Raw genomic sequence first — 14,577 nt, 5'->3', positions numbered from 1 at the left:
ATTTACATTTATCTAGATGTGAATGAAGCTTGATCCTCTTGTTCCCACTACTAGGGAGGATCTTTATTCAGGAAGTTATGTTGACAAGAACCGAATGTTTGGGTAACAAAAGGATTTTTTAAGTTCCAGAGTGAGGGCTCATTCACTGGCGTGGAAGTCCATGTTGCATGATGCGAGTCCACACAGGGAATGGGGTGGGGTGGGAATTCCCTCTCGGGGGAGGTGGCCTGCCCCTGCTCGCAAGGTGAGTCACTTCCCTCCGAGGGTTCTCGCTGAATAGCTTAAGACCTCGGGCTGCAGTGGTGCGCAGGCATGCTGGGTAGGTGCCTCACAGGGCTCCCGGCATTCCCCACAGCTGCCCTACCAAGTGGCCACGGAGGTGTGGAGTTGGGTGACGATATCACCCAGTGGCGAGAACCCAGAGGGAGGCCCCCCCACCTCAGACACGGTCCCAGAGGGGATCCCAGGCGGCATCCGTGTCAGCCGCCCTCCCGTCAAGCACGGAGCAGAGCTGGCATCATGGCAGTGAGGTTTCAGGATTTAATTCTATGTTGAACTTAATATTTTTGTCATTTTCCACTTTTTAAAGTTCCTCATAGCAAACAGCATAGTGAATCTGTTCGTCTTAGGCTGCTTGATCCTTGAAAAATTTTGGTTGATGATTACACTTCATTATTTGACATCTTAACACATCTAACAACGATTAGAGAGTTTGGTTCTTTCAGTGGGTGTGCGTGCGTGTTTGTGTGTTCCTGAGAAGAATAAAAACACAGAAGGTAAATATTGCTTACCTCTTTCCTCCCCTGCCTTCCCAGTAAAAGTCCTGTAAATGCCGTATCTGCTGTTGTTTGCAGCACTTAACTTGAAAGGGAGGTAGATTTCTATCTGAGAGGAGGAAAGGTAATGATATGTACACGTATATTTACATACACATGGGCTAAACGAAAAGGCCAGTATGAATAAAACATTTGTTTTTGTTTCCCCTAAGCCCCACAGGAGTAGTTTTTACTCCTACAGTTCATCCTTTTTATCCCTTGATCATGGGCACCGAATGGTGAAAACAGCAGCCTCTCCCCCTTGGCCTTAGAGGAGGCTGGTAAGTGGGCACGGGCAGCGCTGCCATGGCTGCCCCTCGGGAGGGCTGGCGCGGCCCTCGCACTCCTCCCCTGAAGTGCAAGGCTTGACTGCAGCCCCTCCCCCAGGTAGTGGAGTGCATTTCAGAGCCCAGCGGTCCAGACAGGCCGAAGTGTCCATGTGGACTTGGTATTTGCCTGTCTCCTTGACCTGCGGGAGGTGGGCATGGGCATTACTATGTCTTGCTCCCAGAGAACATTCCAGTGCTTCTTTTCTCGCCCATTGAAACTGCTCTAGATGGTTAAAATGTTGCCATTTTCCAGGAGGCCAGTCACACAGCTTCTTGTTCCCAGGCTTTGTGTTCCTCCTCTGTCAGCATAGCTTGGAACAGGCGCTTTTGCTGGGCTTTATTACTAAGCTCTCTGTTTTGAGATTCTTTTGGAAACAGTTATACGAGAGGCATTCGTTGATGTGCTGCTCTGGACCCAGCACTGTGCTGGGTGTGGTGAGGCCGTAGACCCGGAGGTGCCCGTGGCTGTCGCCTGCACTGCGGCTCAGGAGACAGTCTGGCGCAGTGGTTAAGACCAGGGATTTTGATGTGAAATCGGCTCATGCTTTCATTCCAACTCTCCCACTTCTTGACTTTGTGACTTAGGGTAAATACGTCCCCTCCGCGAGCCATGGTTCTTTAATCTGTGAAACGAGAACGGCCATGTGTCCTAAAGCAGGGGCCCAGGAGTAAACGGCGTGATGCAGGTGAAGCGCTCGCTCCAGAGTCTGGCACTTCTTAGGTCAGGAAACAACAGCTGCCGCACAAGGAAGGGGGAGACTGATGCCAGCAGTGAGTGTGTGCAGGTGAGGAGTTCCTAGAAAGGAGGAGCTTCTCCCAGGTTTGTAAAATGTCCGCCACCACCAGAGGGTGGGATTCCCCTGAAATGGGTAGATGTGAAGTCCCGTGGGGGACCCACAAATGACTCCTTGCATACCTAGTTTTTCAAATCATGTACTCAGAAAACTCTTTTCTTACTAGCATGCCACTGTGGAAAGGGGATAGGTTTTTTTAAGCTAAATTTTGTCCTGATACATTCTGGAAGAAATGACTGCTGTCGCTTGAGCCTGCATTGTTCAAGTTCAGAGAGGGACCTGTGCTACCCTGGGGAGAGCTGTGTCCTAATGAAGGCTACCTGTGGGTCTGTTCTGTCAGTCTCAGTTGCTTGGTCCGCAGCACTGGTTTGTCCCTCCTCTTGAGTTTCTCGTGGTGGTGGTGGTGGTGGTGGTGTTATCCCTATTTGAAAAAACTGGCATCCCAGGGAATAATATTCAAAGAGATGAGTGTAGGATGGACCTAGAAAAACGATTGTACATTTTGCTGGAGAAGTCAGAATTAGTCACAAAGTAAAGATAAAAATCCATGGTTTGTCTACGTGACTCATTGGGTATGTTTTTTTGTCTTCCTGGGAAGGTGCTGATCTTGGGGTGTTGACTGCCCCACGTACCGCCAGTGCAGCAGGCAGGCCTAGAGGTCGGGGCTGCTCACCTTTCACTGACCTTGGAGTGAAGGGACACGCCTCCTTGTCTCTCTTTGGTGTCTTGGTTTCTACTAAGATGCGTTGTCTGTAGTATATAAAGAGAGAGACTGAATTTTTAACAGATTTGTATGGGCACTTAACTAAAATTGAAACTCTGACCCCTTTCTCACGGTTTTTGTGGCCACCATGAGCCATTGCGTATCAGGCTCTCCACAGTCTCTAACCCTGTTCACAAACCATAGGGGGACTGTAAGTTTTCAGTGCCTGTCTTTCTGGAAACTACACATTATTTGTTTAGTGCCTTCATATGTTTTGTTAAAATAACTTAATGGCTTTTTTGCGTGTGCCTCATCAGAGGAGAGATGCGTTTTGATTCAGAGTCTTCAGAAATCTCACGTTAAAAATCCCTCAAGAATGGGGCGCCTGGGTGGCTCAGTCGGTTAAGTGTCCAACTTCAGCCCAGGTCATGGCATGGTTTGTGGGTTCAAGCCCCACATCATCGGGCTCTGTGCTGACGGCTTGGAGCCTGGAGCTTGCTTCGGATTCTGTGTGTGTGTGTGTGTGTGTGTGTGTGTGTGTGTGTGTGTCTCTCTCTCTCTCTCTCTCTCTCTCTTTCTCTCTCTCTCTCTCTCTCTCTCTCTGACCCATCCCCTGCTCATGCTCTGTATGTGTGTCTCTCTCTCAAAAATAAATAAACATTAAAAAAAAATTTATTTTAAATCCCTCAAGAATTGATGTCTACAAAATGTCGTCTTATGGTCATTTGCTGCCTTTTTGTCTAATTGCTAATTGTGTGACCCGGTGTCAGCATTTTAATTTGTTTTAGTGGTGCTGACTGCAGTGTCCTTGAAGGAGTGTGTGCACGCATCACACGTGTTTGCGTGTGTGTGCATGTGTGCTGTGTGTGTGTGTTGTGGAGCACAGAGCCTTCGTGTGCCCTCTTTGCGTTCTCGGCACAGAGCACTGAGGGCTTCCAGCCTTGCAGGTAGGAGAGAAATGGTTGCTATGGTGACAACACAAGCGTGAAAACACCCCATCTCCCCGTGGGTGTCTGTGTCAGGGAGGAGGCGTGGGGGCACGGGAGGCAGGAGCAAAGAGGAAGGCTTAAAGCACGGAGCGGAGCCGTCGCAGGGTGGGATTTCTCATGTGTGCCGCTGGACTCAAGGTCATTTTCCTGTCGCTGTGGAGTAACTAAGCATTGAGCATGGTGTTTTACTCTTCGGTGTCCTCCCTGACTTTGAGACAAACATACAGAGAATGAGGAGGGCCTCTGTCACCTCTCTAGTCCCCAGAGGCCGCATGGCTTTCTCCCAGACCATGTTTAGAAACCCGTGCCTGTCTGTGGGCCAGTTTACCGTTCTACGTGGGATGAACCGCCCAGACCCAGAACCCACTGCCCTTCGTCTCCACTGTCACAGGCTAAAGAGCCAGCCCTGTCAGCCCATGAAACTGAAGGGCAGCTTGTGTGCTCTGTATCTGCATTACGTACTGATGCGCCTTGAGAAAATGGGCACAGAATGACCTTGTTGACTAGGATCAGCGCTGAGAAACGGTCCAGTCGGCTGCGGTTGGGGAAGAAGCACACCCACAAGCTGTTGTGCCATTCTGCCAGAAAGTTCGCGCAGGTGCTCAGGGCCCTTTGAGATGGGGGTCGGCTCCCTAGTTCGACAGGCAGATGCCGAGCAGCCTGCCAGCAGAGCTCCTGCCGACAGCCTCTCAGGGATTTTCTGCTGCTCGTCTCTCCAGAGTCACAGCTAGCAAGTGACAACATCAGGAGTCAAATCCAAGGCTGTTCTGTGGTTTTAGGTGTGATTTGGGTATGGTTGGCCAGTTTTAACTCTCCTTCCTTATCTTTTGGTGATACAAACTGAAATGCTTACAAATGAAAGAATATGTCGTCTGGGGTTTACCTTAAAATTACACTGGGTGAGAGAGGACGGGAGAGTAGATGGGATACAGAAAGCTGATTGGCCCTGAGCTGATGATTATGAAACCTGAGTGATGGGCATGTGGGGATCCATCACTCATGTTTATTGCCTACTTTTTTGTATATTTAAATTTTTTCATAACAAAGTTAATTTTAAAAATACTGCGTTTTAAAAGTCTGATTTCACTTGACTTTTCTGTATCTGTGCTCTTACCTACTTTGTTCCTTTGAGGGCCTCTCAGTCTTGGGAACTGGAAAGACCCTTAATCGGATGTCCAGTTCTGTGGCATTGTCACTTTTTTAAGAGATTAGGAAGATGTGTAGGAAACTGTCAAAAGCTTTTTGTGGGAAGGTGTGAAAGGGCCCCTCCTCCTGGAAGGAGGAGGGAAGAGCAGGGGAGAGGGTCTCTATTTGTACAAGATTCTTCCGTAGGAGTGGTAGTGACCTGGTGTTTTCCAGCCTCCCTGAGAAAAAAGACCTGAGGTACCCAGAAGGAATCCCACGATGGGTCACTAGACCATATTGTAACCAGGGAGACTGTTCCAGGAGCCTGGAGCCCTATGCTGAGGCCCTGCCAGAGGCTGCTGGACAGTTCTGGACAGACTCCCTTCTCTGGAATGCCTTCCAGCAAGTGGTGCAGCTTCAAGGCCAGAAAAGAGACCAGATGACCTTTCGAGTGTCCTTCCAGTCCAAAGTCCCTGGTTTCTAGAATACTGAGGGTTTTGAAACTGGTGTTGGCATTTGGTTTTCAAAGAGAAACAGGCTAAGAGTTTCTCAGATCAAATCCCTGTAGCCTCATAAAAGCACTTTTCAGTTTTATTTTCCATCAGAAATTCATATGAAAAGTATTTTAAATTTCAAAAGCTCCCTGTACCTGAGAAGCTGATCCAGATTCTAGCCCAAAGAGGGTGAGATAGGTCACAATTTTTTCTTCTCTTGTCTTTGACTCCTGCTTGTCCTTTTCCCTTCCTGTCCCCTCTTCGAGATTTTGCTGCTTAAAACGTCTCCTGTTGTCACAATCCTCTTAGCTCCCAGGCTCTTTCCTCCTGTAAAGGCCTCCTCCTCCCTTCTGAGGCCAGTGCCCACTCTGACCTCCACTTAGCTCTCCCAAGGTGGGTCTTCTGTCCAGGCAAGCCCCGTGCCCCCGAGCCCTTTGTCACCGTGGCCCTTTCTGCCCTACAGCTCTTCTCTCTCCCCTGAGTTCTTCCTTCGGATTCTCTCTTTCTTAAAACCCTTTGCCTTGCTGTCTTCCTGTAGAAGAAGCTGATGAAGGTCTTTCCCCTTCTGTCTCACGTTTCTTCCCTCTTTGAACACACTGCTTCACTGCTCCGTCGGCATAGGCTTGTGCCAAGACAGGCCGGTTGGCTTTGATTGGAATTTGGTCGTTCATTCAGCACATTTTGACTGAGTATTGCCATGCCTGAAGAAATACAAAAGGGGCAGCCACAACCGTACTCTGAGATCGGGGTCAGAGAAGCCGACTCCTTATGCAGACGGCTAAATAGTGAGATGGTGACAGGGGCTGCTGGAGGGATCTGGGGATGGGGGGCGGGGCGGGGGGGGACTTTAATTGGGCACAGTCTGGAAACACTTCATGGAAGAGCTGGGTCTTGGCCTGAGTCCTAACGGGACCCGATGGGTACAGGTAGACCAGTATTCCTGGCCAGGGAGTGATGCAAGCAGAGCTGAACAAGGGTCAGCCGTTAGACGGGTGTGACAGAGCAGGAAGAGTACACACTGGGAGGAGGAGTGGACCTTAGATAGAAAGGGGTTTGCAGAGCAGAGGCCTGAATCTGGTTGCAGACACCCCAGGGAGCCGTTGCGAGCCTAATGCTGGGATGGTGTGATCAGAGTTCTGGTGGGAGCGCGGGCCTTGGAGAGCCATGAAAGAGGGCATGATGGGGAGAGAGACTAGATACACAGCGTTAGGGGGGCTGGAATATCTGGTCACTTCTGGTGACCTAGTGACCCGCGACCTGGGAATGCACGGTGCTCCTTTGTCCTTGGTTAACAAACCATCCAGTCCCAAAGCCCATTAGTGCACTGTTGTGGGTGTTCACTAGCAATCTTTGACCCTTCTCCAGAAGACCTCGGTGGGAGTGGATTAGCCTGAAGAAACGCTAGTCTTCCGAGGGCTGACCAGGGCGGGCAGGCCAGAAGGTAAAGGCAGCAGTGGTCACGAGCGATGATAGAGGCAGAGACAGTGCAAGGAAATAAATCTTGACATTCTTCATAAATAAACACATCCGTTCACAGGCCAGGTGGACACATCCTGGGCGCACATGTCCAGAGGCTGGCTGTCTCTGGAGCACACCCCCTGCTGCGTGGAAGGGTCTGCATTGCTGGGTGTAGGAAAACCAGACGTTTGGCCCCTCTTTTAGTGGCTGCTACTTAGCTACCACTCTGTGGCCAGCGTGATTTTTTAGTCCTTGGGTGCTTTAAATATGGAAGAAACCATGTAACCATCACAAAGTTTTTTCCCCACCCATTTAAAATGGCTTGTTTTCCAGCTGAAAGCATGTTGGATAAGCTTAATTTCTCTCACTCAGATAAGCTTAATTTCCCTAACTCCAATGTGCATACAGAGAATTGCCTAATTCTCCTTTTGCAACATGTTTTCCCAGATGCTGGGAGGCCTGCTTTTTTTCTGTGGGCCTCCTGACAGAAATGCAAACAATTTAAGGCCCTGTGGTACCAACTGCTGTTTATTACCCCAGGGACTTGGATATTGGTGTGTTTTTCCCAGGAATGTATTTATCTGGAGTTGGTGGCTACTCCCCCATCCCTCCGAGCTGAGCCAGAGACAGACAGGCAGTGGGCTGAGCTGGGCTTCCTTCAGCAACAGCTGCGGCCCCCCCCCCGTTCTGAGCGAGGTCACCTCCCCGCCCAGCTCCCATCCCATAGCCTCATCCTGCAAGGAAATGAAGCCCGTTCCTTGGATGCAATCTGATTGGAACCGTGTTTTCTGGGGTACCTTTGTTAAGAGCTTCTAGCAGAACACAAAACGGCCTTTTTATACCTTGTTTTGTAAAAAGTGCATTTCCCCCAAAATAAATCTTGACACTCTTCATAAATAAACACATCCGTTCACAGGCCAGGCAAGGGAGGAATGCCTCTGGGAGCAGTTTGGCTGGGTTTGCTTTTCCCTCGCTGAATGCCTGGCGTGCACTGTCCATCCCAGGGTGGCTGAGGGGAGAACGCTCTCTTCTGTTGCTGCCAGAACCACAACAAATGACAACTTTCCGTTCTGTCATCTCTCTCAGCTCCACTGCTGGGCAAGCAATTCATTTTTCTACCATAAAAGGACAACGAAGCTTGTGTAGAGCCGCGGTGCCTTCTGCACTGCAGTGAAAAAGCAGAAGACAGCCTTGGAAAGAGCACACCTCTGGCTTAGGCCCGGCTGCGGGGCGGGGGGTGTCCGAGAGCAGGGCGTGGCGTGCCATCTGATGGGCAGCGTGAGGTCAGGACAGGTGTGGGTATCCTCGGCACTGGCCGAGCAGGACATGTGAATGTGTAGTTCAGACCCTGTTCGGAGGAGCTGCACTGGGCCTGCCCGCACGGCTCTGTGATCCTGGCCTCTGGTTTCCCGAATCTGTGATTGCGGGCGTTGGATCTGCAAGGGGTACCTGGGAGATCATATGGCCCCGGCACCTTCATTGTGCAGGTGCAGGGAAGAGACTGAGTGCCAGGTTCGTGTAGCTTGAGGAAGACCTCCAGCTTATGTCTTTCAGTTACATGTGGACTCTGCAGAGATTCCAGGATAGGTCAAATCTGTACGTGTCCTCAGTGGTCTGTTAGTATACCAATCGCCTCCGTTAATGATGGGCCACAGAAACCCGGACTAATAAAAGTACAGTTCTCAACTGGCGGGTCTGCGTGTGAGTCAGCCAGGGTCTTTCGGAAAGTACCTATTTGTAGCCTTGTTACCTGTAAAATCCATGGGCCCTTGAGGTGATTGTAAGGAAATGTTGTTCGGAAATCAGTATAGGAATAGGTAGGAAGCAAACGTTTAGCTATTTCGACAACATGAGAGTGGGGCTGCGAAATTCCTGCCCCGTGCAGCCTGGTGAAGGAACCAGAATGCCAGCTCAGCACACATTAGCGGCAGCACACAGCATGCTGTTTCAGCGGGAGCCCCACACCCCAGCACACCGCCCGCACAGACCTCTGCCCTGGGCCTCCGCCTTCTCTAGCTGAAGAGGACAGGTTCTCCGATTGAGCCAAAAACAGTGCCCACATCTTTTGGCCTGGCTCCCTTGAAGGTTTTCCTGTAAAGAGGAACTGAGATGTGTCATTTAAAACTTACCTTAACTCTTAACTGCACATCTGATTTCAGAGCGAATGCTGGAACTGACCCAAGCACATTCTTCAGGGAATAAAAACCATGTCCAAGAATCTTGCTGATCTGGAAATTTGGGAGGAAAGCAAGGGTTTTCAAGTTTAAACTTTATTACCCCGATAGTACTGGTGGTCAGAATAGATTGTCAGCTTGTTGGCTCAGAATCAGAAGTTAACTCAGAAGTCATTCCTGGAAGAGAATATCACCAAGTAGAGATGGCAGAAAGGAGCTCAGTATGAATGATTCAGTGTCACACATTCCTAGACCTTGTTGGAAACTGTAAGATGAGTTTAAACCTTACTGTTCCAGCAAATGAAGCAGTTGGGGAGGCAGTAGTGGTAAAATGGAGCGTTTACACAATTCTTTTTTAGCACAACCTGCCTGAATTCTTTTTTCTTTTTCTCAATAGTGTAAAACTTCTGAATCTTTTAAAGAGCTAGTTGGGGGGCGCCTGGGTGGCGCAGTCGGTTAAGCGTCCGACTTCAGCCAGGTCACGATCTCGCGGTCCGTGAGTTCGAGCCCCGCGTCAGGCTCTGGGCTGACGGCTCGGAGCCTGGAGCCTGTTTCCGATTCTGTGTCTCCCTCTCTCTCTGCCCCTCCCCCGTTCATGCTCTGTCTCTCTCTGTCCCAAAAATAAATTAAAAACGTTGAAAATAAATAAATAAATAAAGAGCTAGTTGGTATATTTTCCCCTGGTACTTCTCAAGATCTTCACTGCCCTCGAAATAAACAGGATAATGCCCCTCAAAATTTGTCTCCACTCTCTGTCTCCCACAATCTTTCCTTGTCGAAACCTTTGAAGCCTTTGTTTTTTTTGTCAGCAGTAGCAAGTGAAATTCGTCTTACAGAACACTTACTAATTCTTACTAAGTGTAACTTTTATAAGGCTAATTGCTCAAGCAAATAGCATTTCCTTCTTGGATGGAGCCTCTCCCTCCCCATCCATCACTGTCTACACATGCTCGGGCGTCCTGGCTGTGCGGTGACCGGCTTAGAGACATCAGCCTGCTCGCTTCCTAATTTGGTCACAGTGTGCTTCGGGCAGCCTTGCCAGACTTAGAAAAACACAAACACAGGGAGTAGCTTTGATACAGCAGAGGGGGATTTCCTCTTATCAAAAGACCCACAGTTCGCCTCTTGTTTCCTCTAAAAAGAGGAAGTGACACTTCGGGAGGTTGTAGCTCACCCTGAGGTTCCCTCTTGAAGCCTGCGCCTTCAGGCTGGCCTCTTCCCAGCTAGCTCCTGCTCTTCCCTTCCTCATCCTTCTTCACGCCCCTCAGCATTTGCAGAGTTGTAATTTTATTCTTAAGGAATAAGAGGAATTCTAAGGAGTAAGGAATTTTCCATGACCGTGTTCACCAGCAGGAAACAAGTCAAGTACATTTTGGCGCATCCATACAGCGCTACACCGGGGGATGGCAGACGTTTTCCACGAAGGGCAAGACAGCCAGCAGTTGAGGCTTTTCCGACCGCATAGTCTCTGTCGCAGCTACTCGGTTCTGCCTTCGTACCTCGCGAGTCACCCTGGATGATATGTGAACAGTGAACGTGGCTGTGATCCAGTAACATGGTGTTTAGAAAAATGGGCGGCAGGCCACATTTGGCCCGTGAGCTCCCGTCAGTCAACTCCTGGCATGCGCAGTAAGATTTAGAAGGATGACATGGGTGTGGTGGTGCCACCGCTGAGCTGCCCCCGAGATGTATTAAGTGAAGAGAGCCAGGTGTAGAGTGGCAGGTGGGAATGGTACGTTTATATTCGGGTCTCAGGAGATATGTGTGGACACGTACAGGAGAACTGGGAGGATGGGCAGTTTCTTAAACTGGCCCCAGGAGTTGTGTCGGGGGAGGCACACGAAGGCGCAAGGGGTTGGGGAGTTATGCGTGTCTTGCTTTCTCAATTAAAAAATAGCCATCGTCTGGGTGGCTCAGTCGGTTAGGCGGCCGACTTCAGCTCAGGTCATCATCTCACGGTCCGTGAGTTCGAGCCCCGCGTCGGGCTCTGTGCTGACAGCTCAGAGCCTGGAGCCTGCTTCGGATTCTGTGTCTCCCTCTCTCTCTGCCCCACCCCTGCTCATGCTCTGTCTCTCTCTGTCTCAAAAATGAATAAAAACATTTTTAAAAATTAAAAAAAAATAACGCACCCATTTTCATCAACCCAGTCACCTGAACTTTTAAAGCAAAAGGATTTTTATTTTGTTTTGTTGGCTTTAAGGGAACTTGCAGGGAAAGGTAGAAATGTGATTTGTAAACTGTGCTTGTGTGTTTTCAAGCCCATAGCCATTTCTCCTAGATCGTTGCAGGGGCTGACTTCACCTCCCTCAAAGAAGAGTGTGTGGCCTTAGGTTTTAGGTGAGGGGGTGGGGTTTCATGGCAAGTGGAAAGCGCTGGAACTCAGGTGCTCTGCCTTTCTTCTTCTCACGGGCTTTTGTGCAGGAGCCCCGTCCACGGCACGTGCTCAGGGGCTCCTGGACAGTACACAGCCAGTGAGGAAGCCTTGGCCCTGAAGTCAGCCCCGTGGGGATAAATACAGCTTTCAGTAGTTATGATTCAAGACTGTTTCCAGCTGCTTCCTTTTCCCATAGAGACTATTTCTGACTCACAAGTAAGAATGGGTTCTGATTCACCTAAGCATTACGACGACCAGTTTTAAAAATTTCTGCCCTTGGTTGTGAAATTAGCAGATAAAGTTGTTACTCTCCTAGTACAGAAAAGTGCTCACTTTTGGTATGTGAGGGACAAATGAAAGGTTTAGTAGCAAATCCTTCTCTGCTTAAAAGACATTGAAGATAGGAACAGCTCAAGATGGGGATCAGCCTTGCTTTGTAGTCCCTCCCCCATCTACCAAGCAAGTGTTTCTCAAATAGCTGTTCTAATCCTTTTCCAGGCCTGATTTGCAGGCTGTGTGCAGTCATTCAGTTCTTCTACGAACCTCTGCAGGAATGTGCGATATTGTACCTTTTGAAATCCTCCCCTTGCAACCCCTGTGATGGGGATCTGCAGAGATGCGGGAGCAGTTGTAACAACGCAGTCTTGTCTTCCGGGGGGGCGGGGGGGGGGGGGCGGTGCTGGCTGCCAAACCCAGGGCCTGTTCTGCATCACTTGTCTTGACTTTCCTTTAAAAGCAGTAAGTGGGAAGGTACCAGTTCTGCTGAACAAGCAGGCATTGCCTTCCTAAGAGAAGTCATTTAGAACGTCGAAAATATGTTTGAAAGATACTGGTATAGTTTTCTCTGACCTCAATTTCATACACTAGTAACTCTCCAGCGCCAGAGACTTAGCACCGACGCACTCCCTGCCAGGTGGCCAGAGACGTGTGTCCACTCCAGAAGAGCGGGCGAGCTTGAGCGAGGACAACTAGGAAACAACTAGGAAGTTGTGCTTTGCCATACGTATTGCCCTAAAGGGAAGCTGAGCGTTTCAGAAAATAGATTTAAATCTCTTTCTCTCCATATCTCTCTCTTCCCACTCCTTTCATCTCTCTCTCTCTCTCTCTCTCTCTCTCTCTCTCTCTCTCTCTGTCTGTCTCACACACATACTCTCCTCCTCTCCTCCCAAAACCACCTGCACGCCACCACCACCACCACACCCCTACCCCCGCCATAGCTCTCTCCGTTACCGCTTTTAACCTTGAAACCTCTGTTGTACACTTACGCATCCGTCCTGTTCCTGTTCTTGCATTATTAATGGGCCTGGAGCAGCCCAGCCAGAACGCTGACATTACTAATTACTGCTTATAACCGAGAAGGAAGGAGCAGGGAGTAAAGTGGGTCACAAGACACTGTCATAACAATAAAATACCGCTGTCGGGCAAAATTGCTTGGTGTCTGCGCTCTGTTGTCGGGGGTGGAGGTGGGCCTCCACCGCAGGCTGACCTGGCAGGGACCCTCCTGGTGGGAGGACAAATGCTCTTCACATCGGTCACCCCAGGCTCTCCGTGTCGGGGCACAGGGTTAGAGAAGGGGATTGGTCTCATTTCTCTTAGAACGTAAAAGCGTCTAGAATTCTTTTTCTGGCCGAACAACCTTTTGAAAACCGCTCTTTGCACTGGTGGCGTGAGCCCAAAGGAAACACAGCAGGGTTGCAGAGGAGAACGCAGAGGGCCGGCTCCGTCCTCTCGTGGCCATGTGCCGTGTGCCCAGTGCTTGGATCAGCCCTTCCCCTCCGGGGCCGGGCCTCTCATCTGGCGAGTTTGTGCGTTCAGGTGTGGACATCTGTGCCATGAGATGTAAGCTTGGTGGAGCACACAAGTGACGTGCACTCACCCCGGCATCCGGGGCCACGGGCGGAGTGGCGTCAGAGAAGGGTCCTGCGCTTAACTCTGCCCTCGGCCCGTCAGGGCCCTTGCCCCCACCAGCCCCGTGCGTTCGGAGGGCTTGTGTGGTGCTTGCTGACGAGCGTGGAAGGCACTTGGGCCGGCGTGCCCAGTGCCAGCTGCAGCGCCACCTCCCACGCTGTGAGCCGTGTGGGCTTCGCGAACCTCAGCCCAAATCCACCCCGCTTCTGAGCAGCACCAGCTGTGTCTTCCGGAGGAACGGGGAGCAGAAAGGGACTTTAAGGATGTGAGTAAAAGAAAATAAACTCAGGGGCGCCTCGGTGGCTCAGTCGGTTAAGCGTCTGACTTCGGCTCGGGTCACGACCTCGTGGTTCGTGAGTTTGAGCCTCGCGTCGGGCTCTGTGCTGACAGCTCAGAACCTGGAGCCTGCTTCCGATTCTGTATCTCCCTCTCCCTCTCTCTCTCTGATCCTCCCCCACTCACGCTTGTTGTCCCTCTCTCTCAAGAATAAAAACTTTTTTTAAATAAAAAGAAAAATAAATAAACTCAAACTCTGTCAACTTGGGTTACCCGCCCCTTTGGCGTGCCACTTTCGTGAACTCTGCACGTCTGCCTTCTTTTACTCGCGTGCTGGCATGGAATCCCAGTCCTGAACCTAGATTTCTCACACTGTGCAACCTCGGCTTGTAGAAAGCCCAGGAGAAAAGGAAAACTACTTTGAAATCGTATTTTTCAATTGTTGGAGAGCATGAAAGCCCATTTTGAAAGGACACAAAGTTTCGATTTTTCTTGAAAGTAGCTTCAGAAAGTGAGGAATTCTTGGTCACTTGACCGTGGAGCTGAGAGACAAGGTAGGTTTCTAGGTGCCCTGCCTCCTCATCTTGAGGTGACTTGCCTTTCTCTTTTCTTCTTAAATATTACAAATGCGGCCACAGTTGAACAGAGTGCTGGCGTGAGTCACAGTGTTCAAAACTGAAAGTAAATCCTGTCACTTTCCCGTATGGCACACACCAGCCAGATGCTTGAAACAGGCTGTGCGGGAGGGGCAGGCGTCCCCAGGCAGCAGCTCTACACGGCGCACGGGCGGAACTCACCTGTCCCCTCGTCCTGCCCCCCCGTCCTTCCACAAGGGACGGAGCCACAGCAGAATCAGAGACAGCCTCAGCTTTCTAGATCCACTTGATGAAAAAAGGCTATTTCCTTTATTCGGTTCTTTGAACTTTTTTCTCTGTTTCCTCATTCGGTAAGCGTTCGAGTTCAGAGCCTATTAAATTTTACTTTAAAGGGCACAGCAGTCATCACAGTAACATTAGCTGTTAACCATTCAGGAGCCTGTGTCATACTTTATCAAAAGCAGCCCTTTTTTTTTTAAGCTTATTTATTTATGGAGAGAGAGAGAGTGCGTACATGCGTGAGCAGGGGAGGGGCACAGAGA

At 50.0% G+C, this 14,577-nt stretch overlaps 1 protein-coding gene and 1 long non-coding RNA gene across 4 annotated transcripts in view; one reads left to right on the top strand and one right to left on the bottom strand.

The window, feature by feature from the left end:
- The window catches only part of RNF216 (ring finger protein 216), a 146,740-nt gene that overhangs the window by 64,857 nt on the left and 67,306 nt on the right, over nucleotides 1-14,577 (top strand). The window lies entirely within an intron of this gene.
- Nucleotides 7,433-14,345, bottom strand: LOC131501548 (uncharacterized). Its single transcript, XR_009256828.1, has 3 exons — nucleotides 14,237-14,345; nucleotides 8,837-8,935; nucleotides 7,433-8,798 (listed from the first exon to the last, which is right to left on the bottom strand). It is a non-coding gene; the product is annotated as an uncharacterized LOC131501548 (long non-coding RNA).

This window comes from Neofelis nebulosa, chromosome 18, assembly GCF_028018385.1.
Source record: "Neofelis nebulosa isolate mNeoNeb1 chromosome 18, mNeoNeb1.pri, whole genome shotgun sequence".
In the NCBI taxonomy this organism is placed as follows: Eukaryota; Metazoa; Chordata; class Mammalia; order Carnivora; family Felidae; genus Neofelis; species Neofelis nebulosa.
The sequence above is the reverse complement of the archived record's forward strand: the minus strand, read 5'-3'. Positions and strand labels throughout refer to the sequence as shown.